Raw genomic sequence first — 23194 nt, forward strand, 5'->3', positions numbered from 1 at the left:
GAATTCTTTACATTTTTCTTTTGCACTCGATTGTTACCTTACCATTACTTTGATGTGTATTTATATATAATTCCATTCATTCTTGCTTAGGGCCATAATGTAGTTTCGAGACAGTCATGCATACTGAACAATGTACCAGTCTGATTGTTATTACCGTACCAGTCTCCTTTGGTACAATGCTACTCCTCTCTCTCCCCACCCAGCTTTCCTTCCGTGTCTAAGTAGTAAAATGCTGATTAAGTTCCCTGCACTTGGAAATTTTGTGCTGCTCATGCACATTAAGCCTTTGTGCTCCCTTTATGTTTTTGCCTACATCCAGGCAGAAGTAGTCGTAATCTTTCTCTTCTGACACTGTTTTCTCTGAAATAATTTGTTTGCTATTATTTGTTCTCCAGAACACCCGTATTTAGGTAGTGCCTCAGTAGTCTGGATGCCCTGGTGGAGGTTGCTAGTTTGGTGGACGTAGTCATGCCAGTTTACATCAATAGAATTTTTTCTGCATGTTGATTCAGGACAACTATTTTGAATAAGATAAACTTTGAAATATTCATAACTTTCCTTCTTTCTTTAACTGCTTTTTTGGGTGCAATTTTTTAAAAGAAGATGAACTGTCATGCCATCTTTGGAACAGTTTTCATAAGTATTTTGTGTTTTTTCCTCCTCTTTCTTCCTGCTGCAAGTTCTCAAACCATTAGTGGTCATTTGTGCTGAAACAGTCTATTAGTTACAGTAAACCTGCTTGCTGTGAGCTGTGCTATATTAATTATATCTAACAGCCAAGTGGGGGGTTTCTTATATTTGTTTTATAGTTCAGTACTCCTCACAGTTCCTTGGGGACTGCAAACCAAAAATATATTTTACTGTACAGATTGTTCTAGTTGCTAAAGAGCATTTCCTTATTCCTGTAAAGACTTGCTGTGGGAGCAGCTCTAAGTTGACTGAAGGGCAAATTTTTGGCCCAACAGAAGTCGTCCATCTAATACCAGATCAGGAGACCATCTTTCTCAGATAGATGCTATTGGAACCAAAAAAATGTCCTTTTGAGAATTAGAAATTTGGAAGTCGCAGTCAGAAAAGTGGCTACCAAGGCTCTGCCAACAAGATGACTGGCTTAAAAATAAAAAGCCCAGCAGCAGCAGTAACATGGCCAGTGACAATATATGGTCTTACACCTAATGTTATGATTCCACTGCCTTGGGGACAGAATTTTCTGCCTTGGGGACACGTTTTTGTATCTCGGTATTAATCGGCTTGCCACCACATAATCGGTGAACTTGTTGCAGCAAGAGCCTTGGAATAAGAATTGCAATTGAGTTCATCCCAACAGTGCAAGACAGTAGGACACCTAAAAGGGACCCACGTATGTAAAGGTATTTAGGGTGACTTTTGCTCAGCATTATGGAATGCTGTCCCTTTGGCAAACTGACTTAGAGATACAATTTCTTTAATGTCTCTGTTTTAAGAACTAGATGTTGCTTCAAATGAAATCTGAGAAGTTTATTGATGTTACTGTACCAAATTTTCATGTCTTGAAAAGTTTGAAAATGTATGTTATAAATAAATCTCTTTCCAGGCACAGTATGTGCTTTTCCTGCAGCAGTGAAACATGAACAGATGTACTTTGCTATTCTAACCTCAATTCCTTTAAAAATGTTACTCAAAACTTAAGTTTGTAAATTATTCTGGTGTAAAGTTGGGCTAGTGGATCACACTGCTTCCCTGTCCCTGCAGAAAATACCTGTGCACCTTTATTGGGTTAAAACTTGCAGGACTATTGAACCTTGCGGTGCTTGTTAGTATAAAGCAAGGAAGTTAGTCGTCTTGCTGAGTTTTGACTGGTAACCAGGGGATGAAGCTCTGTTCCTGCCTCAGTCTCCAAGCCTTCCTGTATGATCCAGAGAAAATCATTTAGTCTTCTTGAGGCCTTCTGTTCCGCACCTATAAACAGGAGACAAGTTCTGCAAGTACTCGCTAATGAGGCCTTGTAATTCCTGACCGTGTTCGTGATGCTTTGGGATCCTGAAAAGGAATGTACCAGGTAAAGGGAAAGGACAGATTGCCGTGTTCTTCCTTTTCAAGATTCAAAAGCACAATTTGGAAAAGCCTCTTGAAGTTTGAAGTCCTGTTTCCTTAATATATCCGTCATCAAACATAAATGCGCTTTTTTTTTTTTCCCCCTCTCTGGCTCACTTTTCAGCTTTCATTTCTTACTCCTCAGGAAAATCTCCTAAAACTGGTCCATGTGTTTCTGCTAATTACTACTGTATGCTATTTTAGAAAAATAAAGAATAATTAAGTAGTTAAAGGAACTGGGCAGTAAAAGGGGTAGCTTTTGGACAATTCATTAAATAGTTGGTGCCTTTTAATAGTAGGGTACTCCCTCTGCTCATGAATTATTCATTTTAATGCTTTTGTTATAATGGCGACAGCGTTCAGCCTCTGAGGCAGTTCTGGATAGCCTTCCTCTGCTGAAATACCACACAGCAGCAGCTACCATTTGTTTTATAAACTCATGCATCTAAGTCAATAACATAGCAAGTAAATGTATTTTCGCGATCAAGAAAAGGAGAAAGGGGGAAGAATAACAATATTATAACTAAGAGGGTCTGTTTTGCTGAAGGGCTCAGTTTGTTTACTTTTCTGGGAACTATTTAGGGAAATCACTTAAAATAAATATTTTTACAGATTATTGTGTTTAGTATTAGATGCAAATTATATCTATAATGAAAACAGGCACTAGTGTCTCTGCTCTGTATAGCATCGTGCAATAAAAGGCAGTTTAAAAACACTCACTGTACATAAACACATCAAGTCTTTCTTAAAACTAATGTTTAAAGGTCTCTTTGAAACAGTTTTTTAAGATGAAACATAACATAACCACATAACCCACACAGAAAATGTATCTGAGTCATGTGCGTACAGAAATAAAAGTTTCTTTGTGGTGTCTAGTATCAGCCTTTCATTAAAGCATGGACTTTCCTAAAGAGAAATTCCAGTGCAGATGGTTAAGGGTTCTCCCCCCTCTTCCCCCTCCCTCCGCCTTCCTATACCCTGTTCTGACGCTGACTTAAGCCCCTGAGCCTGGCAGGGTGCATTAGGGACGTCCCCGCACAGAGCGGGGAATTCGGGGCTGGAGACTCCGTGCTACTGGTTTCACTGGACAGAAGCATGTGCTTCCAGTACAGTGCACATGCTCTCACTCTCGCTCTCTCTCTCTTTCTCTGATGTGATTTAAAAAGGGGTGTTTTCTCCTCAGCCATATATGTACTCCTAAAAACGCCTTCAAGCAACAGATAAGTGCGCGTGGCGGGGGACGGAAGCAGTGAGCAGATAGATGAGCGATTAGGTCATTTGGATTAGGACGGAGGGCTTTTTACACCGAACTCGCTTCTCATTCCTTGCTGATCAGATTATCCGCGTACACGGAGGGTTGAAACTGCGTAAGTAAAGAAAACTCCATAGATGGATATAGTTGCAGAACTATAAGGAGCGCTGAAGAAGAGAAAAGTTTGAATTGAAAGTATATGTGGTTTCGGGGAATCTGAATCATGCAGTATTACTTTCACTTTTTCTAGGCTTGTATTTCCTACGAACAAACCATCAGGGAGATAGAAGTTCTGATTTAGATAATGTCTTGCAGTCTTTGGAATAACACATTCTGCTGGAGGGGGAGTCCTTTTGGCAAAGGTCACGCTCTGTGAGCGGAGAGCTTTCCCCGCTGCCCACATTCACATTGTTTCTGCCGGGAATGTCAACTTTGGGCCTTTTCCTGCAAATTTTTCATGTACCCCATGTAGCTACCCCACGTAAAATGGAAGCACCGATAGGAATCCCTCCTTTCCTTTTTCCTGTAGCTCTGCTCAGACCATTCTCTGTTAGCATGGTAGTGGTACAAAGTGTGTGGTCTTTCAGCTCTGACTAATGCATTTTGTGCTGTGTGACTGAAAATGCCTCGTAGTCTGCCAGGGCTGACTGAGGGTTGTGGAATGTGGTGCCTTTTCTCTGTTTCTCTCTGATTTATTTTTTTTTTTATTAAAAGTCCCCCCCCCCCCTTTTTTTTTTTTTTTCTCTCCAGTAGAAGTGTGTAGGCAGCTTGTTGAGAAACCTCAAGATGCAGGGGAAATGCTTGTGCGTTGTGGAATGCGACTTCCCCCGGGAGACCCCGGCCGGGCGGGCGGGCGGGCAGTGAATGAGCAAAGTGGAAGAATGAGAAAGGGAGGAGGTTGGAGGCAGGGACAGATAGGAAAGAGTGAGAGAGGAGGAAGGAAGGAGGTGGAAACGGAGGGGCCCGTTTCCCTTTTTCTGAAGCAATGACAGCTGGTTCTGTCCCGCCTCACATGACAAAGTGCTGGGGAGAGGAGTATTTAAGCTGGAAGCCAGCGAGCAGGGGTGGTCAGCTGATTTTATTTTATTTTTTTTTCCAGGCTTTAGTCAGGTGATCGCTGATGACTCGTCAGCCCACCAAGAAGGGACTTCAGCACACAGGTAAGAGCGAAGCCGTATACACTTACATGCAACTGGGGGATCCGGGGTGGGGAAGTAAACAGCCCTAACATTGTTTGAATAGTTTAAAAAAAAAAAATACTCCTGACTTGCTTGGGTGCGTAACACTGTGTTTGTCTCTTTCAGTGCTGCTACTTTCGCTATTCAGTCTTGTTCTTGCATTTTTGTTTTTTTGTTCTGTTTTGGTTTTGGTTTTTTTTTAATCTGTCTTTAATTAGAAGCTTTATTGGAAAAAAAAGACCAATTGTGTGTTGCTAAATATAGTCCTGGGTATTGCATGAATGTTGCATTCTGTTACTTTTTGAATAAAATAACTTTCCATAATGCAAGTGTGTCAAACTCATATTTAGAGGGGAATTCCCAAATACTTAAACTATGAGTCATAAAAAGTTAAAGGACCAGTACAACAGTTCACGATAAAAACTCCATTCAGCCTTGGGTAGCTGCTTTTGTATGTGTTGGTAGTTAAATATGTCTTAAAAAAACAACCTAGAGATGTGCAAAAGCTGAAGCAGCTACAACTCTGCTGACCGGAACCCAAAACATAGGTAGCAGAAGCTAAACAGATGACTGGGGAGGAGGATTGTTCGAGCGCTCTCAGTTTCATGCATCTTTTCTTTCATTGTTTGTATCTAAGAACCTGGTGAAAGAGTCTTCTCACATGCTGAGGGTGCTTCAAAGGGCTCTGACTCCCTAATTCCTTTTACATAATGTCTCAGAAAGAAAACAAAACAGAAAACCAGTAATAAGTGCATTTACTGTAAGTGAAAAATTAAAAATAAAAATAGCTAGCGAGCGTGGCAGGTAACAGTGGTTTTCAGCTGGTTGTGCGCTGCCTGGCTATTGTGCCACACTCCCTTCTCTTTAAACGTGACTATGGAATGTGTTCTTCCTTCCCATTGCTACTTTTTACTAAAAGATCTCAGATACTCTCTGAAATTTTGAATGACTCAGACTGAAAGATGCATTCAAGAGTTTTTAAGATGAAAAAGGACAGACAAGTGTTCCCAGCTCCCACCTGTAGCTCTGAAAAACTCCTTGTGGTCGCGGGTTGAAGACGACTTTATTTTGAAAAGCTGCCATGCAAATCTCCGTATTTTACTGGTAATCTTATTCGCGTCTACTATTTTGCAGTATTTAAAGAAAAACTATTTGAGACATACTTTTTCCTATCAGTATATGCAGTGCTTCATAAGATGCTGGTGCTGTACACAGGGGGCATGAACACGCATGACTTTCCAATTCCTTTTCATTTCATGATGTTTCTCTTTTCTCATTGTTAAAAACGTCTCTACTTGTGACAAGCTGGCTGTGGGACGTTGGTATTGTCTTATAACAACAGCCAATGCTTAGATGCTCAGATGAACTGAGGTTTTGTCTGGGGGAAGGAGATCCTGGAATGGGGTAGTGGCATGGGTGGAGGACTGTTTCTGTTGACCTCAGTGGACCTTTATCACATGGAAGCCTGAGGAGACACCCAGGTTTGAGTGGCAGGTTGGGAGGATAATTGCAAGAAGCACAGGAAGCACCAAAGAGGTTGATAGTGGTAACAGTGTATTTACAGAGAGGGATAGGAGCTGTAAAGTTGGCTTCTGTACTAGATGATGGCGCAGAGTGCGTTCTTAGGCTTCAAATAGTCTTTGGCAATAGCTCTCTACGAAAGGATTTTGGGATGTATTTTTCCCTTTTTATGGGATGGGAGGAGGAGAGGTTTCATGAGGTGAGGAAAGATTAGTGAAGTGAAACAGCGTCAGGCAATAATGACTGGTTGGCAGAGATTGCTCTGAAGAGACTGGTCTGCTTGCCTTGAGGGCCAATGATGAGGCACTTGCCCTTCAGTGCACTCTTCTGCCTGAGAATTGGGAGTCGCGTAGGCTTCGTTGGGGCTCTGGAGAAATTAGGTATTAAGTCTGAAAGTACCCCAGGTTCTTGTAAGCTGTTCCACATCGACTTCATCTTAAGCAAAGGAATCTTTTATGAATGAATGCAAATCTTCTTGCGTTGCGTGCAGTTGTCCTTAGGGGGATTCCTGGCAGGTGGGCTTGTCCGGGCTGTGTGCCGCAGAAATGCTGTCGGTGCGTGCGCATAAACAAGACAGTTCTTGGTCTTACACATGGCTGTTCCTGTGGTGTGGGAGGGGATCGGACGTGTAAAACTAGAATGGGTAAATATAAAACTGTTTCAGAGAGTACTGATTTATTTTCCTCATTTTTTTTGTCTAGTGTTGTGTTTTTGGTTTTTTTTGTTGTGGTTGGTTGTTTGTTTTTAATCTATGGAGTTTCTTTAATTTATTGATCATCTATGAGCACCAGCATCTCTGAACTCCTGGCAAGGTAGCCTGTCTAGTTCAAATATGTCTCAAAGATAGGAAATATTTTAATTTCAGGTATATTTCTGCCTTTTCATTTGTGTTTTTAGTATGTTTCCATCTGAAGAGAGAGGTTTGAAATATTTCCTAGATTTCCTAGATTTCCACTTACTGATGTGAGAATACCTCTTTCAAATAACTTCGGACTTGTGATCACTTTAGGTCACGTTTATTTAAACCTGGCATTGCCTAATGATTATGATTGCCTTGAAGATAAGTAGGAAAAAAAAAATAACGTGCCTGCAAATGAGGAACTGATTCTGTGTATACGGCATTATAAAGGATAACATCTGCACTATTTAATTTTACTTAAGAGTAGTGGAAGAAGAATTAAGAGTTCAACAGCTGTACTGAGTAAACTTGCAAGAACATGAGCTCTTAACACCTTTAAATACAGAGACGGTTACCTTCATAAATAAAATCAGTTTAAGAATCTCAAGAAGAATCTCAAGAAAAATCTCAAGAAAGAATAGCTGAATCACATTAATTTAATGAAGTGTTTATTATAATGAAGTGTTCTACTATACCTTTTCTCATAGTTTGTTTTTATTAACTTTGGAGAGTGAAGACCACAGAAATATTTTTTATTTTTTTTAATTACTAGAAAAAGGGCAGACCCTGCTTGCTGTTAGTCATTTCAGTAAGATCTCTGTCCACGTATTTCAGGGCTTAATTTGACACCCAAACAGTCATTACTTAAGTGTTATACCCCAATTCTATTTCAGTCAGACAGTCGTTTAAAACCAAAACTCTTCTTTCCCCTCTTTCCTAGTTATGAGCAGACTTGCGAGCGCAGCCACCAGAAATCTGGAATAGGATTTTCCACTTCTGAGGAACTAAGAAGCTTAGATCTTTTTGGTATTATTCACATGAATCTCTTAAGATTTCAGTTGCATACTAAAACTCATATAACCTCGTGAAATTTTGCTATCGCCAGGCAAAATCCTTCTTGTGTCTTTTAGATCCTCTTAGAGGTATTATTTGATAGTTTATTGCGCTGTTTTAATTTTAAAATAGTGCGACGGCTTATTGCTTTAAGTCGGCGTTATTATAGCAAGCTGAGTAGAGCAATTACTGGCTTTCCCTAATGGCCCTTGAGCCTCCCGCAGCGCTCGCCCTACCCCGGGGCTTGCAGCGGAGCCGGGGGGTCGCCACCCGGCGGAGGGAGGGCGGTACTGCAATCCCCCCCGCATCCTCCCCCATCTGCAACCCCCCCGCATCCTCCCCCCCTCTGCACCCCACCGCATCCCTCCGTACCCCCCGGGGCTCGGCTGCGGACCCACAGACGGCAGCTTCCCTTAGGTGGTGGCTTTACAACTGGAGAGGCATGTGCTGGTGCCCCCCCCCTCAAAAAAAAAAAAAAAAAAAAGAAAAAAAAAAAAAGGCTGTTAGGGGCAGGTCTAGCAAGTTCAACATTCCTCTCGTTTCTCCCTTTTCCCCCGATATTTTATGCATGTTTTCTGTATTGGAGCAGATTACGTGATATAATATACTGCAAGTGGTGATTAATTGTGTGCAAAGACATACTAAAAAAAAAAATCCACCTCAATGAAAACTGATATTATTCTGAAACGATGAAAGGGGACTCATAAGAAGTCTCTATATTTACTGAACTGTGACATTACTGTTACCATCAAACAATACAAACCAAATCCAGTCTTGATGCAAAAGCATACCAGCAGAATCATTTTTCAAATGGCTGGATAACTGGGAAATGCTCTTTGTAAACTTCGCAGAATCTGTTGGACTGTAACAAAATGTTAGAAACAGAATGGAAATGTTAGAAGCTTCCTAAATCAAGTGTTTTGTGTTAGTATTTACATCAATATACGTGAGCTATTTCCCAAATCAATTTTGCTTTTCTTCTTAGCAGTTGAGAAGAAAAAAATAAATAAATTCTCTTACGACTATATGCATTGATAGAAGTAATAGGCTTCTAAAATAGTCATGAGATCTGACACTTAATCACTGTTTCTGACAAACGATTATTCAGAAGTGAAAGTCCTGCCACAACACGCTTATGTTTCAATTGAAAGCTGTCATTGCAGCACACGCTCTAAACCTCAGTTGCACGGACTGAATATCCAGTCAGTTCACCACGGGAAAGGAATAAGCAAGAAACCGTACTGGCTGTTAAAATGCCCCTGTACTTTTGAAGCATCCTAAGAATAAAGTGGATACTCTATAAAATGCAAGAGTGAGATGTATGGAACTGCTTGCATGGGACTTGTCGCTGGCAGCCTGCCACTTTCCCCCCCTGCCACCACATGTACCGCTTTGACCAGCAACAGCAGATTGCGCTCTGTGGAAGCTGATGAGAAGGATTTTTCTGAGCCTGAACACAGAAGGTGCCATAACAAGCATCATAAATGTCCCATATTATAAAATTACTAAAGACGAGGAAGTAGGAAAAGAGTTAGCAAGTGATGCTAATGATGTGCAAAATTCTTCAGCAAAATCAGGGCTCAGTACTTGCTCACGGAAAGCAAAATAAGGCTGAAATGAAGAAAAAAAATGCTGCAATTTGAATGAAGGTAACTGGATCTTGATAGGTTTGTTGGGGTTTTTTTCCCCCCAGTTCATTCAGATCATAGCTAGCTTTACAGTGAATCACCTTTCCTGAGGAATTTATTTATTTGTGCGCTTTTTTAAAAATAGTGTTATGATTTGTCATTTATAAGAGGAGGATATGGCTAAGCCTCAAAATGGTGACCTCCAACTGAGGCTGGCAATCATTTACGTCTTAACAAGAGCAATCAGAAAATCCACGTTAGGGGTGCTTTCCCAAGGGCTGTATTCCAAGCTCTTTAGTATTACTGTATATTCTGAAGCTCCTACTTGGTCTGTTATTCAATCAAAATTCATACTAACAGAAGCAACATATTATGACAAGTTAATAAAGTTTGTACTGTGCAGTGCCACTGCTCAAGATGTTGTTTTCCTAAGGATTTTTTTTTCCTTAAAAATAGAGGCCTGTTTTTTTGTACCTCTCCTCTTCTGTCAAAGTAATCGAAACTCGAGCGACTTTTCCAAATGCTTTCTCCTCATTTATGTAACTATTAAATATCTGAGCGTGCACTGCGTGATAGAAAAGTTTTAATCCTCTAAACTCTACGTTTCATCTGTGGTACAAATTCATTGCTCTCTTCCAAATAAGACTGCCCACTGCTTAGCAGCTACTGGGTAGGAATTGCCACTCTTCGGAGCGGGGTACACAGTTTTGTTCTCTCTAAATCTACAGGAACTTCGCTCATGAGGAGAGGCCAGATCTGAAGCCTTGTAATAAATCTCGCAAACAGGCAGTTATGGGTTTAGTTGTATTTTAATCCATGCGTGTTCAAACTGTACAGTTGGTTTGGAGCAACGGCTATATGGGATCTCTTATTGACCACTCCATTATAGGACTGTGGGTTTTTTTCCAAAGAATATTGAAGAAATTCTAAATAATATTGGAGAAATTCATTTCAGTGGTTCACTAAACTTAAAAGGTCTCCTATAAGATGACTTCTTTACTGAGCGCTGTTGTGAGAACTCTGAAGATGTAATGAAACGGACTTCCCCATAGCCCACTCTGTTCACCTTCTCACTGAATTCCTCTTCCTTTGAAGAAAAACGAGGCGTAGAGTTTAAAGCTGAGTTTTCACTGAGCATTTTGCACTGTGGTTAGTTGTCGTGCAAATCTTTGTCTCATACGGGATGTACGTTACGTGCTAAAGCTGAGTATTCTCCTTAATTGAAGACAAAGCTCTTTTCAGAACTTCTCATCTGTCTACGAAAAATGCTTTGTAGATACTGATGTAAATGTTTCCTGAGAAATAGGCGTGGAATCCCCCCCAAAAAACTATCCGGCTGGAAAAAGAGTTCAGCCCAGCAGGTTAACGTGGGAATCCGCTGGTCGGGGGTGGGGGCTGTTGGGGATGGTGGCTGTTGGCGGTGTTTTGGGGCTTATTCGGCTTCGGTCCGTCCTGCGGGAGGCTTCCAGGCAGGCCGCGGGAGGAGACCTTCCACGCTGCCCCCGCCAGCGGGGCGGGGGTCGGGCGGGTGGCACCGGGGACCGGAGCCGGGCCGGGCCGCGCCGTGCGGTCCCTCCCAGGATGGCGGGGGTGGGCTGGGGCCCGGAGGGCAGTCCCCGGTTTCCATCGGCGGGGCCGGGCGTGCTTGCGGAGGGCGGGTGTGCGGGGGTGCGTGGGCAGCGGCGGCGGTGACACGGCGGTGGGTGGGGAGCGCGGCGGCTCATCTGCTTCTCCTCCGGCACCTTTTAAAGATACAGCCCACGGCGCCGCTTCGGGAGCTCCTGCCAAGCGCTGCTCGAAATTTAGAGCTCGCCTCGCTGTAAAAATAGGAGTAATTCTGGGCAGAAATATAAAGGTTCCCCGCATTAACCCGCCGCGCTTCCACCCCCCTCCCCGCACCCCCCCCCCCCCAACCCGCTCCTATGCAGGAGCGGAGCGTTGTGATTTCCCATTAACTTCATACAAATTTATGTCAAAGCGCTTTCTGGAAGCAGAGCCTTGTAAGTAACATCCTGGGGTAAGAATTGCTCTCTTTAGTCCCAGCCAAGGTGGAGAAAGATGCGTTTCTTTCCCTTTTGATTTTCTTAGCTCTTCTGTCTTGCTGCAGCTCTGAATGTATTCTGTGTTCAGTATTTTTGCAAGTATTTGGCTCAAAAGTGGTGAACAGCTTGTTGTTACTGGTGCCTGTTTCCCCCTGAAGCACATAGCATTTTTTCAATTTAAAGGAATAACAAGAATTTCCCTCTAACTAGTAGAAAACATTTGCCTATTTAAAGTTCTTTCAGTTTTGAAAGTGCAAAATAATATTAGTTGCCTACTCTTCACTCTTTTTGTTCTGCAAAAAGCTTAGAAGCTGTTATAGATTAAATACTTGTCAATTTATTCAGTATTAGTACTGCTAGGGTTTGAGAAAATGGAGGCGTAGAGTGGGTTACAGTACTCAGGTTATTTTGTTTTCCCTTTTTATTAGGCTTATTATTCAAGTAATAATGTCCAGTTAGTCAGCTACTGGGTGGACAGGTTGAATAGATTCCAACTTTATAAATGTTAATGCGCGTTATGACCAGCCTTGAGTAATAATGGATGACAGTATAACATTCAATCAGAAAGGATGTCTGAACCATTCCAGTACGACTCTGCTATGTACTTTTGGGGAGGACATACACATTTCTCTACAATAGGAAAGAATCTGGTAAATGCAAAAAGCTGCTTTGTTTTTCCAAGGAAAAAAAATCCAGGCAAAATCTTAAGAAATGGCTTCTCCTCCTAATTAAGTATCTCAATATGTGTGATACTATACCTTCACTTTGAGATTTGTTGGCTTTCTGCTTCTGAAAAATCTTACCCTTAGTCTTCAGCCATTTTGTAACCATTACCATATTAAAAAATTGAGCCCTGCTGTGAATCTTAAACTAGAAAAAGAAAAGTGAAGCAGTTGTGGATTGATATGGATGGAGCTTTGAATAACCGGGTCTAGTGGGAGGTGTCCCTGCCCATGGCAGGGGGGTTGGAACTAGGTGATCTTTAAGGTCCCTTCGAACTCTAACCATTCCATGATTCTATGGATTCCATGCCACTGAATGAGGTGGCAACAATCCTCTAATCTTGTAGCTGTTGAGTTAGCATGAATGATACTTGTCATACGTCCCTATAAGTATGAGCTGACATTTGCTAATTTAAGCACAAGCATTGTCTTGTAAAATTGTTTAATCCTTATTGGAAAAATACAGGCACTTTATCAACCAATGGTGAGAATGAGAATTAATTTGCTCTTTATTTTTTAATATAATTATTTAATACGTACATGTGACATTTGGAAACTTTAGCTGAAATTAGTCTCTCTCAAATGTGTTTGTCACTAAGATTTAAATGGGCTCCAGTATATTTGTTTCATGTAGTGGAGGAGGAGGGGAAGTAACATTTGAAAGTTATCACCGCTTGCCTGGAAGTATACAAATGCTACCATATGTCCGGAGGTTTTACATCATTTGTTAAGATGAGAAAATAACCTAATCGTTCATACTTTGAATAAGACTAAAAAAAAACCCTAAAAATGAAGTATTATTTCTCTGAGAACAGTATTGTGTAGTCCATTCAGTGTCTGAGGTAAGAGTGATCAGCATTGGCTCTAGACACAATATTGCAAAACAGCAACACATCAGGTATTTTTAAGCTACTGTGTGAACATGGATACTTCAACGTACCAGCACCACTTGTCTTTCAGACCTGACTAAGCCGACATATTTTAAAATAAGTTTGTTGTATATTTTTAATCTTAACCTGTTTCCAAGAACGTTTATTTGTGGAGGTGTGTAAGTGGTTAGCTGTCCTGGATGTAAATGCAGGACAGTCACAGCTCGTGGGAAATCAAAAGATTCCTGGGTGTGGGGTATACATGCTCCTGTCAAACTTCGCTGCTTCTGTGTCATGGGAGGACTGTCTCTGGGGCAGGGCGGTGGAAGCAGAGCTTTTGGTCTACCTAAATGTGCAACCTTCCTTTATGTGTAGGTTTTGAATCTGCAGCCAGCATGCCCCCTTCATGGCCACCGGCGCGAGCGAGGACCAAGTGTTGTGCAGTGATGCCCAGAGTTGGCTTTGGGAGGGATTTAACTGAAGGATTTCCCTTGTGAAAGAGAGTGATTTGGGCGCTGGGGGCAAAGGGGAGCATTCAGTAACAGAACCGATCATGTCCTTAACATGAAGGAAAGAAGATACGCTGGTTGCTTTTAGTCTGCTTTTGAAGGGTTTAGTAACGGTTTGCACGCCTTTTCCCAGTGGAGGTCTGTGAATGAGATCTTTAGGCAGTTGAGCAAACAGGGAGCTTAAAGAGCTTTGATGAGAAGTTACCAAGGTGGTGCTTATGGGAGTACCGGGCAGACAAACACTTCAAAGATTGTGCAGAGTTCCCAGTGGCTTAAGGAATTATTCGGGTTTGCCAATTTAATTGCAATAATGGTTGTGCCATGGCTCCCTTTAAAAAGGAGGTGGATGCATCAGAGAAAGGAAAAGTTAGGGGTATGGAAGCAGGGAAGTCATCCTTGCAAACCTGTTAGTTGCTTCTGGATCTTTCTTTTTTGTCTTCTGTTGCTTCTGCACCGTTCACAATTTCTCCATGCACACACATCCCGTGCTGGTCCTTCCTCTCCAGCTACAGGTTGGTAGGATTTCCATAGGACTGTTTCAAATCGTTCCTGTGTGTGGGGATGATAATTGGACAAGGGATATTGTCTCCTAGTGCCATATTTGCCAAGGCTCTCCCTGAGAAAACCAGTAAGCAAGGACCCAGACAACCCAGCCTCCCATACAGTGGTGTTTGCAGAGCAGATGGCAAACTGCTCTTTCTCCAAGCCCTTCCTAGCTGTATCGCCAGAAGATTTTCCTTAGGACAAGATAGCTGGCTTAGAGCAGAAGGTGTAGTATTGCTGCAGTGCATTTTGTTTGGAAGGTTTCTGTTGGGCTTTCCCGCATGTGTGTGGAGTAGCTCTTCAAGATGCCATTTGTGGTGATTTTTTGCTAGGGAGGAGCTTCTACCAGAGCAGATTTTTAGCCACAGTCATGTGTTATAGCAGTCAAGGTATAAAACGCAGAGATGTACCCAGAGCTGGCTGTTCAGGCAGATAACAGTAGGTCAGTGTTGTCCCTGGTTAAGCGCCTGCTTGCTGAATAGGTCTGGGTCAGCTGGCAACCCTGGTTTTGATTCTTGGTTGGCAGCATCTGCAGAGGGCTGTGGGCTGCTTGTAGAAGCTAAAGACCATGGATTGGGAAACTAAGCATGTCAGCTCTGTGTCGGAGGAGGCTGCCCATGGCTTGGATTAAGGCTGTACGTCTTTCTCTTCTGGGTGAAGTCTGTTTGGGAGTTGTCCAAGCCAGGCTCCCCACATTTTATTGGGCAACATCTCGCAGGGATGATTATGCTGTCTCTTTTGAAGACTCTTGTGACACCTAGGGGTTGCAGAGAGCTGTATTAAAGACCAGGTTCTGCTTCACTACCTTGTAAAGGTATATGTTGACACTTTTGGTCAACATTTTTGAGGGACAGTCCGTGATGCGCAGCTGTCCAGGCTGCCTCTGGTGCGCCCTGTGGGGAGCAACCACTTGGATCCTTGACTTTCCGTCTGTCTTCCAGTTGGGGGCACTCTCAAAATGACTCTGATGGTGTATGATCAAGGAATTTGGCCTTGACAGAGTTGCTGGGAGCATGTTAACAGGGTAGTGAAAATGCAGCCCTGCTTAGCAGAAAGTGACTGTTGTTAGGTAACTGGTCATAGCGAACAACACCCTACCACCTTGAAGTTACTCTCTAATGCAATCTGCTCATAGAAATGTGCTGTTGGATGAGTGAACTGGTGTATTACTTTGGGGGAGCTATAATCCTGCAAATTCGGCATGCAGGAAGGAGATTCCCTTCTGAAGTCCCTCTCAGCTGAGCCCCATACAGGCGGTGAGGGCGCTGGTCTCCGAGACTTGGATATGCCCCCATTCTCCAAGAGGCTCCAGAATTATCTGCTGCTGTAAGTAGAAGGATGGATGAAGAGAAAGACAGGAAACCTACTATTATTTTTGATGTGACATGAAGCTCTTTCTCACCAGCTTTTGGCAAGTGAGAACACAGTGTAAATCTGGAAATAAAAATTATTTAAATTGTCCTAAATAAATACAACATGCTTGTCAATAATAATGTTTTGACCTAGCATCTGATATTGAGCCAAACTGGAAATTTATCTTTTAGGAAGAAGTCTTTCATCAGCAGCCCTCCCTTTCTTATTACTTTTTTTTTTTTTTCCCCAGGGTGAAAATCTTTTGAATTCTAGTTTTTACGAGAAGTATAAAATACATATTTTTTTTATCCATGCATTCCATTCAAAAGTACTGGTGTGTTGTCAAAGCCACAATGAAGTAACTATGAGATACCTGTATGTTTCACGGGACTCCAGATATGGAGGAATTCCATGTTAGCCAAGCAATGTAACATTTTTCAACCTTTGGGGCAAGGGAATTTTGTAAGGTTTTTTTAAATTTTCCCCTCAGTAATAGAGCTTGATTTGTTTGAATTGTAATAGTGGGGATAGACAAGGGCAACTAGCTACATCCCATTTTTCAGTTTAGAGAACTTATATGGAATTACTGCTTGTAAATTTTAAGTGATGTTTAGATTGTTAAAGAACAAAGTGATTAAATTACATGATTTGGATCCTCTGAAGTTTTGCTAAAGATCTGAGTATTGTTTGGTTTCAGTATGCTTGCTTTAGTGTGTTGGTTAGGGCTCTTCATAAACAAAATACAAACATTATCTTTATTACTCACAGTGCTGCTGCATACTTGCGGTTTAGGTTTTGCCAACTATTTGCAATGTATAGCCACAGACTCTGTCTGGGTGGCATAAACAACAACAAAGTCTTTCTGTTCCTATCAGGACTTGTTTTTTCAATTAGGCATATTAGTGTATCATTAGGCAGAGAGGTAAGAGTGCGCCCATGTGTGTGACTCTTCTCTACTCCGAAGTGGCAAAAAACCACATCAGAATAGATTTACATGCACCTCGTTAGCCGTAAGCACCCACAACATGATTAATGCTCTACAAGAGAGACAGACAAGACTGTCTCAGCCCTAAGAAGCTTACAGTCTAACGCTGATAAGGCTGGCCTTGTAATTTAGGAGCTGTGAAATTAATTTTGTGTTTATTAGTATTGCGACCCTCCTCTGGATGTAATTCTGGGGTATAGAAGGCATCGTAGGCATAGGAATTAGAACTAGCCTGCAGTGGTTTCGCTAATCCATGCAAATCAAACGCCTCCTGTTAGCTGTGTGTAAGGTGCAAGACCAGAATGGCGCCTCTGCCATTTTAAGACCTCTCCTGGAACGTGCCTTAAAACAATTTTCAAATGACAGGTTTCAGGAATCACAGGCTGATTTAGATACTCGCATGTGCATTCATTCCTGAATCACCAAAAAATCATACTCCTGGACTGCCTTTTTGAATTTACAGGGCAGAAAAAAAAATTGCAGTGGAGGGAAAGCAATAGTGTGTACCCAAAGCTGTACCATGCCTATGAATTTGGAAGGAAAAAACCTCTAGATTTTATTATGAGTTTAGCAGTGTATTATGTTCTTGACTACAACTCAGTCGTTCACACACCCCACCCTAACCTTCCTATAGTTTTCCTTTATAGGATCGGAGAAACAAAATATAGAATCATGGAGAACAATTTGCGCTTCGTTTTTGATCATGTTCCCGTCCCATGCTTTAAATTGTATTTGCAAGTGTTGGCATTTTCAAATGGAATTTCCCATCAGGTTTTCTTGAACTGTTTCAGCAATTCTAGAAATGTACAGGATGTGTGACTTTTTTGAAAGCAAAACAAAATTTCAGTTTTCAATAACTACTTTCAGAAACATCTCTTAAGCCATTGAAGTAAATAAGTCTTCGTAATGTCTGTACTAATTTAAAGCCACTGAGTTTACAGGAGGTTTTCTGCCAAAATCTGTGGTGTTTAGATAAATCCCTAATGACTTTGCCAAGTGCATAATATATTTTTCTCTGTATTTGGTTAAAAATTGCACTCTGCCCTTAATCTGTTTTTGTGGCCAAAGTGGCTAGATAGCAGACTCTCTTTTGAATTTGACACTGAGACAGCTGAGAAGGGCAGGTAGCAAGGATACTTTCTAGCAACTGGTTTAAAGCCTCATAACTAAAATATACAAAATTATATGATATATAATAATAATGAAAACATGATTAGTATCTGGGACCAGGGTGTGAGAGCTTTCTGCTTAGTGGCTGGGAATGTTACTGCTCTGAGCTATACTGATATAGAGTGATTTTTTGCCAAAGAAAAGTGTTCTTTTCCTTTCTGAAGCTATCTGCCTAACTACTGCAAGAAATGGCAGCTATTTGCTATGGAAAACTAGGAATTAACTTTACCAAGGGGCGTATATCTTCTGGAGGAAAGTCAGCAGTCCTGTTCAGCCCTGCCGTTGTACGCCAAAATAAGGATCAGGAGCATTTGAGGACTTTGAGTAGCTGAGAAATAATTTAACCTGAAATGTAAAAGAAATCCACCTGTGGTAATGCATACTGTTGTGTTATAAATAACGACGACCACTGACGAAGTACGGATAACGGTAAAGTTGTTGCTGGTTTATCCTTTAATAAGAGATAGTCAGCATCTTCTCTGGCTAACTTCTGACAACTTGCATTTTATTGCTACTTGGAACTTACTCTTCATTGCAAGTAAAAGCTGTAATTGGGGAATACCAGTGATTTTTTTTCTCGGGGAAGGTGGGTGAGAATTGACATTCCTTGAAACTGTGAATATAAAGAAAAAATTTCTTACGTGCTTATTATTATACTACCACACCTGTAAGCCGTCTCAAAATACTGGTGGCTACAGAGTGGAACCAATTTCTTTTCAGGAGAGTTTCTATTGCTATGTTTTGAGGGGCTTTGAATGTTTGTTGGAGACTTTCCATTGCTGTTTTACAGGGTGATTCCAGGGGAGGCTGTTGTCTAGCAAGTCTTGAGTCCTGGGTGTTTTATTGCAAAGCGGTCTTCTCAGTTATTTTGTTCCTCCTCGCATGTGTCCGGCATGTGAGGTAAGACTCTGAGATGCTCTTAAGGCTGTGATAATCCACACGAGACATGTTCAAATACGCCTCTCACCAAGCACGGTGATAAGTTGGCTGGGCTTTCCTACTACCCATGAACATACCGAGGCTTGGATGAAACCGGGTACTGAGTGATACTGAAAAAAGGGAGGGATGACGTCCACAGGTAGCAAGGAGGTTGTCTGGCCAGCAAATTTCATGTTTGCCGTGGTCAAAGCGGGCCTTCCAGCAGGAGAGTCAAGGGAATTCTCATGTGCTGTTGGCCGTGAAACTTTTTGACCACCTGTGGGCAAGACCATCTGTCTGCCAGGACTCCAAAGCGCACCCATTTAGTTTTGGTTTTTAAGTGGTAGCTTGAGTGTTCTTGAAGACCACTAGGAGACATCAACAGGAATGACGCTGTTCATGCACGTTGGCATGAACATCAATGGGGTGGCGTCAGCTGGCAGCAGGCAGGAACCCCCAGCCACTGCTTCTGCCGGAGCTTGTGACCTTCAGGCGGTGCAGGAGCAGGGTGGGGGTAAGACCTCTCTCCAGAGCGGGTGTTGGCTTCCTGTTCACAGGCCAGTTTGAATGGGGATTGTAAAACACACGCACGCACACGTTATTCCTCTTGGGGCTTGGCTCAGGTTACTCAAGAGATCTTCCATTTTCTTCCTTCCCCCACATACGCCGCTGGAGTCACAGCAGCTGTGGAGGTCTCCGCAGAAGTTTTCTGTCTGTCTGGGAATCGTGTCTTTAAGGCTTGTGGTTCAGCTGACTTCCCGAACACGCTGTATACCCGTCCTTTCTACAGAGATTTTTGCTGGGCACGTGCAAGAGAATTACTATGGGAAAGATCTGGAGTTGTTTAGGGGGAGGAATTGATTCCAAATGATGTCTTGCTGTAGCTTTATTGTGTTTTTCAGACAATGAATTAAATACCGTTTTCTCCATACTAGGAACTTGGATGCAAAGACTCTCTACCTTTTTAGTTATCAAAATCAGTGGTTTCTTACCCAGTACAAAAAACCATATGTCCTTGGTTATCTATCTAGCTAGTAATTAATAATGCATGGTTTCGTTTCCAAGTATCTATCTTGGCCTCTTTAGAAAGAGGTTTTGTGTCCTGATCCCCTTACAGTTTTCCCAGTATTGCCACTTTAATGGCTATTCCAAAGTGCAAAAAACCCAGTGGTTAACACACGCTTTTCCACGACTTTATCTCACTCTTACAGGAAAAGACAAAGGGATATTGAGTGTTTTTCTGTTTGCATTTTTCATTAAATAAGTTGTCTTTATTACAATGCCTAGTAAAGCATCTGTGCTGAAGTCGTAAAGCATGTACTCCATGGACTTTCATCCTCAAGCTAGCCCTGACTGATGAGATTACACACGGTCTAATATGTACTCTTCGCTTTTCATTATTAGCAGCAGTTCTTTTGCCACTGGAGCAAAAGGGCATCTAACAGATTAAGCAAGATTTTGCTTAAAGATGCTAATCTTTTCCTGTTACAATAGGAAAAAATTAAAAAGAGGAGGAAAGTAATTGAAAGGTTTTATTTAATTCCTGAGAAATTTTTAAATGGATTATATTGATTAATAAAATTGCTGCATCTTACGGCAGAAACTTTTTAGAAGAAGGCAGTAATTGTAATTAATTTTTAGTCTGTGCCACATATTTGATGATAGCTCTGATTCATGCTATTATATTCTCTCTTCCTTCACCCACAGCAAAACAAATTTAATTTGATTCATACCCTTAAGAAAAAAAAAAAAAGGCAAAATTACTCACATGGTTATGATTCAGCTCTTGGCATAAAACCCTGTCCTCCTCCATCCTCCCCTTCTCCCACCCAAACCACCCCCACCCTCACCCACTGTATATTTATGTCACCGTAGGCTGAAAAAGTTGAGTAGCTCTTTAAAAACAGAGCGAATGAAATCCTTCTTCGAGCTGCCGTATTACTTATGTTGATACGAGTCTAATAAGACTTCCTCTTCACAAGTGGTATGGAGGCAGCAGCAGTACTCTTTTCCATGTTACTTTAACGGACAACAGTACTGCATTGGTCTTGAGACGTGCTTGCTTTTAGCAGTTTAGCAAAGCTACAGCAAGCGATGCTAAAATTGCTCAAGTTCTTGCATTTGTGAATCTCTTTCCAAAAAAAAACAAAAAAGGAAACGATTTTTGAGGAAAGCGTATATAGGGATTCTTGTTGAAATGGAGTACCAGAAGAGCTTACCTTAATATTATTTTTGTCTTTTTCTTAATCAGTCTTAATGATCTCACTTTTAGACCTTAACAGGCTTTTCTCCAAGAGGAGATATAAAAGCTGCGCTGCTTTCATTACACAGACGTATAGCAATGTGCCCTGTTTCCGACAGCTTGTGTCAGATACCTCTGTGTGTGGGTGATGGCAACCTTCTGTCTTCACCTACCACTGGAACTATGAATGTTACCGTTCTGCTCGCCATTGTATCTGATGAGCCGTGGTTCCTAAGAGCCGAAGGCTGGACACAGCTCAAGTTCTGTGATCAGACACTAGAAGCATTCAAAGGAGATGTTTTATACGTGAAAAAGATGTTTACAGAGATCTGGTATGTAGAGGTGATGCAGTCCAACAATCCCAGTGGAAATTAGAAGCAGCTCGGTGCCTCTGAAAGCTGACACGTGTGTTTATGTATATAACACTGAGCACAGAGGACTTCATGCACACTGATGGTATGAATCAATCACAGTAGGTACCACAACTTGCATAAATTGGTGGGAAAGTGTATTTTTAACCAAGTGCATTAACGCACCCCTTCCGCTCTTACTAAACAAGACAAATAGGTGATACCTTAAGGGTAGAAATCAAAGATAATTTATATAAAAAACAAAACAAAACAACAACAAAACCCTCACAAAAAAAGGATTCTCAGAGCCTAGATCACTCGTTTAGCCAGAAAAGATTAACTTACTAACGTTCTAGTTAAATGATGCATGTTTCATTATGTCTGTGCTTACAAACTTTACTTTTTCAATAAAGGCGTGACATATCCCAAGGAAAGGAAAGGGGATCTAGAGGGGAGAAAAGAGAAAATTCATTTCGTCCTCTTCTCCCTACTCCTGTATAGGTAACTGTGGAGAGACACACACATGTCCATGGTCTGTGACTATGTAGGTAATTCACACATCCCAGTGATGCTGGGTGCTTCCCTGTGGGCTGGGCTCTTCCCCTCCGGCAGAGGAGAGCCTTTGGTGCAATTAGCATTAAGGGTGGTGTCAGTTTACTGTGGAGCTCACTCCCTTCCTGGGGCTCTGGAACCTCAGCTAAACCAGGCTCTCTTGCCTGTGTCGTCAACTGGGTGGCCCCTGCATCCCATACCAGTGACGGGCATCTTAAAAGGAACCAGGCAATTCACCCCCACAAAGGTGAGCAAGTCCAAAGGGAAAAAATAGGGAAACTTCCCTATTGGGAGAGGAGAATTGCTTAGTATGGGAGGAAACAGGCTCTGCTGGAACAATAAAGAAACCCAGGTCTCCTGAGGAAATAATCAACAGAGGAAAAACGTAGGAGAATAGGTGGATGCTTTTATCTGTGAGGGTGCAAGGAGTGGGATGAAGAGAACAGTGCCTTCCCTCTCACGTTCCTCCTTCTCTCTGTTCCTGCTCTAATTGGGTTTCTGTGTTAAAATGAAGTACCCCTCTCCCAGAAAGTACAATAGACAGAATCCAGATGAACTTCAGTAGCCACGTTGCTGAAATTAGACCATCGCTGCCAGCAAGTCCGTGATGCACATTTTGGTGTTCCTTTTCTGCGGCAGGACAAAAGTCTCAGCCTCTGACCCTCATCCCTCTAATGAAGGCTGAAGTGTTGTCACCATAAAATATACTGACCTTAAAAAAAAGGTCTTTCTCAACAGTGAGGTCTACAATGCAAGCACGTCTTATCCCATTAGATGCCAGTTGCTATCATCATTTTTGAATGTTACGTTTTAGCCATGTAGAAGGTGGCTGCAGATCATCCAGCTCAGCACTAGGTTGGAATGAGATGCGCAGCGTGCTCCAGGAGATGTGGCGTGGGAGAGGGAGCCAAGAGCTCCTTACATGCCACTCAGTTCCTGATGGAAACTTCTGTGATGTTGGTCAGGTCATTTTAAGTATTCCTGGCCTCTGTTTTCTCATTTTCTAAAGGAGACTGAAGTCCACCATTTCACAGGGACATTATGAGGATTTACCTTAAAATGTACTTCTGAGGTATTTATAATGGTTAATCAGCTTTTCCATTATGGAGTACTTATGTTATTTGGCTGGCTTCAGCCACACGAATTCACACAAATGCTATACATAGAATACTTTGGTGGAATATTTTGTGTTTGGCTCATCTGAGTCACCGTTTCCATTCAAAAAGAACAGTAAAATAATTTGATTGTTTTAATCTAAAATATTTTCATGAAGAACCTCACAATAAATGCTTTGGGAAGAACTCGGAGGCGAAGCATGATAAACTCATCAGGCTTAAATATCTCATCAGGGTCGAAGGCAGATATGACTGCTGCCTACCAGCGAGCTGCAGACTGGAAGGATGGGGGCATTTGTGGTATAGCACAGGAAAAGGAAAAGAACTGTTTTAGTAGAGAGAGGACAATGCTGATCACTTGATGTTGTGCCAACAGTTGGCCCCGAGTAAGTTTAAGATGGAAATTTTAAAAAAAAAGGTCCAAACCATCAGCCGTGACT

At 41.9% G+C, this 23194-nt stretch overlaps 1 long non-coding RNA gene across 1 annotated transcript in view; it reads left to right on the forward strand.

Moving 5' to 3' along the window:
• The window catches only part of LOC141749555 (uncharacterized), a 128672-nt gene that overhangs the window by 33309 nt on the left and 72169 nt on the right, over positions 1 to 23194 (forward strand). The window contains exon 3 of the long non-coding RNA XR_012589402.1: positions 4425 to 4485. This is a non-coding gene — a long non-coding RNA (uncharacterized LOC141749555). The remainder of the gene's footprint in view (positions 1 to 4424; positions 4486 to 23194) is intronic.

The sequence above is a fragment of the Larus michahellis genome, chromosome 1 (assembly GCF_964199755.1).
Source record: "Larus michahellis chromosome 1, bLarMic1.1, whole genome shotgun sequence".
NCBI classification, from domain to species: domain Eukaryota; kingdom Metazoa; phylum Chordata; class Aves; order Charadriiformes; family Laridae; genus Larus; species Larus michahellis.